The sequence below is a fragment of the Dasypus novemcinctus genome, chromosome 21 (genome assembly GCF_030445035.2).
Source record: "Dasypus novemcinctus isolate mDasNov1 chromosome 21, mDasNov1.1.hap2, whole genome shotgun sequence".
Lineage (NCBI taxonomy): Eukaryota > Metazoa > Chordata > Mammalia > Cingulata > Dasypodidae > Dasypus > Dasypus novemcinctus.
In genome coordinates, this window is record NC_080693.1 from 56,624,110 (window position 1) to 56,628,127 (window position 4,018).

General features: G+C 48.5%; 1 long non-coding RNA gene across 1 annotated transcript; it reads right to left on the reverse strand.

Moving 5' to 3' along the window:
• Positions 1-201: 201 nt before the first annotated feature.
• On the reverse strand, positions 202-3,169 carry LOC131274865 (uncharacterized). The gene is made up of 2 exons (XR_009182188.1): positions 2,424-3,169; positions 202-498 (listed from the first exon to the last, which is right to left on the reverse strand). It is a non-coding gene; the product is annotated as an uncharacterized lncRNA (long non-coding RNA).
• Positions 3,170-4,018: the final 849 nt, after the last annotated feature.

The window sequence follows — 4,018 nt, forward strand, 5'->3', positions numbered from 1 at the left end:
AGTGGGCTCTGTTTAAGCTGAAGTCACACTTATATTTCATGCCAAGAACCTTGAAGAATAAATATGTTTGACCTAAGTCTCTGGAGATGAAGACGAACAGCCCATTACTCAGGATGGATTATGTGAGATTCAGTTTACGAGGACAAATTGTGTTTCACACATGAGTCACCTTGAATAACCCAATAATTAATTAAAACCATGTCCTGCAGGGGAGAATTTATTACATTTGCCAGCTTTTTATGAGCTAGGTGTAGTTTGGAAATGAAAAATGTGAGGACTCAATGTTTACATTGCTTTCTGCATTGGCTCACAGAGTCCCAGAGAACAAGGTAGGGGCAGTGGAGACTTTGACTTGGAAGGGCAGAGCCAATTTATGACAGTGGGAAGTGGGAGGAGGGGTCTTCAGCGTCTGGACCTGGATCCGGCCAGTGTTCCTTGGAGTTCCTCTAGGAGACAAGCTGGGGCTTTGGAGTGACTGGTGCACCAAAGCTGGAAACCCTGCAAAGAAGGGAGGGGAATGAGCAGTGTATGTCTTTTTAGGGAGGGGGTGTCAGGGCTAAAATAAAATCCAGGCTCCTTTACTGTGTGGGGGGAGTGGTGCGGTGGGGGCGATGGGGGCAAATGGGGACCTCATATTTTTTAAATGTAATATCTTTTTAAAAAATGAATAAATTGAGTAGAATTTGGGAAAAAAAATCCAGGCTCCTTGACTGGTTCCTGAGGAAGAAGAGTTGGGCATCCAGGTACTCTTCTCCTTGCCAGGAGGTCACAGCTCCTTGGGCTGGGCATCATTAAACTCTGGTATCTTCCTAGCTTGGAGGGAGGGGACAGTCTTCCATAAACAAAAGAAAAGAACAAGGTGGTTGACTGGCACCTCTTCCCCCAGTGGAATTCCTTACCTTCTCCTTGGGCAAACCACAAACTATGAGAGAAACAACCTCTTAGCTACACACACACCATACTCTTTATAAAGTCTTCTCTTCCCTCACTTGTTTGTCTCCAGAGAGCCCTGTGAAGAAGGTTGAGCAGGGATAATCACTTCCATTTTATAGATTAGGAGACTGAGGTCAAGAGAGATGACCAGCCCAAGGACACACAGCTGGACATCCATGCCAGAGCTGGGACAGAAATCTAGGCTCCTCATGTCAGAGATGTCCTGGGTGCAGGAAAGAGTCAAAGCTGGCAGAGCAAGCTGGCCATTTCACCACAGAACAGACCATGCCCTTTAGTTCCCTCTGGAAGCATGGATGCCTCTGATTTGAGTAAACCAATTGTAAAAACACATTTTAAAGACAATTGAACAAATTAAAACAAGGATAGTATTGAGACATTATTGTTAATTTTGTTAAGTGTGATAATGGCATGGAGGTTATATATATATATATATATATATATTTTTTAAGTCTTTATCTGTCACAGATCTGTCAGAGTCACACTGAAGTATTTTAGTATTTTTGGGGTAAAATGATGTCTTGGGCTTGTTTTAAAATACTCCAGAAAAAAATCATAGAGAAGAGGTATATGAAACTAGATTGGCTATTATAAGTTGAAAATTGTTGAAGGTGAATGATGAGTACATGGGGGTTGAATATACTCTTGTGTATATTTCGAATTTGCCATTAGAAAACAAACCAATTGAACTGTGGATCCATATCGCAGAAAACCAAACACACATCAACTCTCAACTCTCACTTTCAAGGAGAAAGTGTGTCCTGAAGGTTATCCACAGGATCAAGTTCAGAATCCTCAGTGCCACCCATCTTCTCAATGGCGAGGACAGAATTGGAAGGTGTTTGGCACCAGGTTGACATAACCACGTTTTTCTTCTCTGCATTGCTGTCCGTGTGGGCAGCAGAGCTATTAGAGGTTATAAGTTTGGAGCCTCAGACAATTCAACTGCAGGTGACATTTCCCCAGGTGCAGCTCTTTTGTTGTTCAAATGGACTTGGAAGTGAAACTGGGCAGCCTCAGTGGGGAATGGGGGTGGGGTGCTGGTGGAGGGCAGAGCTGTCTTCTCCTTTGTAGTTTCATTAATAGAAGTTGTCCCGTGGGGGCGGGGGGCACTTGTCAAAACTTACTGGGTGTTAAATGGATTCATTCCTTTATTCCAGAGTCAATAGTTTGGAGCCCTTTAATATTTCACCAAATATTTTAGGTCTATTTTAGTATCAATTTGTATCTTGTGAGATTTATTTCCATTTTAAACATTGTTAACGATTTAGTGTTGACTGGGGAAGAGAAGTGAAATAAGTCTGCATTTTGGTGCCAGAAAAACTGGGATAGGTATACAGGCTCTATCATTCATTAGTTTCTAGAAACTGGACAAATTAATCTTCTGAACCTGTTTGCTGATCTTCAAAGGGGGAGTAACGATTTCTCCGATCTAGTACTATTACTGCCAGGATTAAATGAAAGGTACATACACTTGATGATGTGACGAGATCTGCGGGCACCACCCCAAAGGCGTAGGAGAGGGCGGCGGGCGGGGACGTGGAGGTGTGCAGGCGCGGGGCACCGGCCACAGCGCAGGCAGCGGCGCCGCCCGCCGTCGCACTAAGCGGGTTTCGGCTCAGCGGGAACCTCTGCCTCGAGATAAACGGCTCCACGCGCAGGGTGGGGATCCATAGAGCGCCGGGTAGACCCACTGGCGTAGAGGAGGCTTCTGGGGCGGGAGGAAGGAGGCTCCCACGCTCTCCGGTCGCGCACTCTGGCAGTTGGAGACCGCGCCCGCAGGCGGAGCCGCTTTGCTATCCGTGAGCAGCAGAGAAACCCGGCTGAGTGAGGTGTCCTCGGTCCCATTATCGAAATATCTGCCCGACTAGGTGTTTACACACGCGGAAGGAAGGGAAGTGGGTGTCTCGGACAAAGGGGCGAAATCCTTAGGCTGGCACTGGTCTTGATGGTGGATTCTCCTTGGTTCTCCTGAATTCTACCACCTGCAACGCGCCGAGTCGAAAGGACAGGCGTGGATCTGGGGCCTCCAAGGTCCTGGGATGAGGGGCTGATCCACCGTCTGTCTAGGCTTCGCCTTGTCCAAGATTTGGCCTGTGCTCCTTGGGGCGGGTGATTCCTGAGGCTAGAAAAAAACAGGCAGATGGGTCCGCAGGCGGCAAAGGACTCAACCCACGGATAGACTGATGGGGGGATTCCAATCAAAGGACAATAGAAAGCACCCCTAACCCCTGTCTACATCCCTCCATCCCCCCCACCCCACGCACACACACACCAGCGGGGCAGCCAGAGGTCTGGGCTGGGCCTGTGCCAAGTCCCAGAGGTTACTGAGAAGGTGTGGGGGATGGGGAGATGAGGTATGCTTCCCGCGCCAGCCATCAGGACCTCTGGGACTGAGCCCCATTTCTAGAGAAAGTTCCCAGGTTGACCGCAGGAATAAGAAATTGGGAGTCCTGATCTTGTTGGTTGGAGCTGGGGAGTCCAGACCAAAGTAGTCCCTCAGCCTGGGAGGGAGCTCCCGAGGATCTGGTAGACAATGGAGCTGGGGTCAGACAACCACCCTGAGGTCAGGGTGCTTCTACTACCTCACGTCCCAGTCTGCCTGACTTTTGGGACCCGATCACCCCCCACCCCTACTGAGAACCAGCTCAGCAGTAGGTTTGCTCGAAGGGAAGGCAACGCAGAACTTTACAAAATGAAGGTCAGAGAGGGACACAAGAGAGGAGATAAAAATGGGACCAGGGGACGCACAGCTTCTGGAACTGAGAGCCTCGACCCTAGTTTCCACCTTGTATTTATTGGAAACTACCAAGCAGCTGTGTGCTATCTGAACTGCAACATCATCTACAATAATAGGGAACATCTGCAACATCCACAATAAGGCAACGTCTATAATAGAACAGGTGAAACTCTTTTTCCCAAACACCCCTATTCTCCCCACACCACCTCCCTAGCCCCTTCCCCCCAAGGGAAGGCATGGGGAGGGTTAATCAGGGAATCACTGGAAGCTCCAAAATTGCATCAACGCCTCCTCTGGCTCCCACCAAGGCAGCGTATGCTGCCTGGA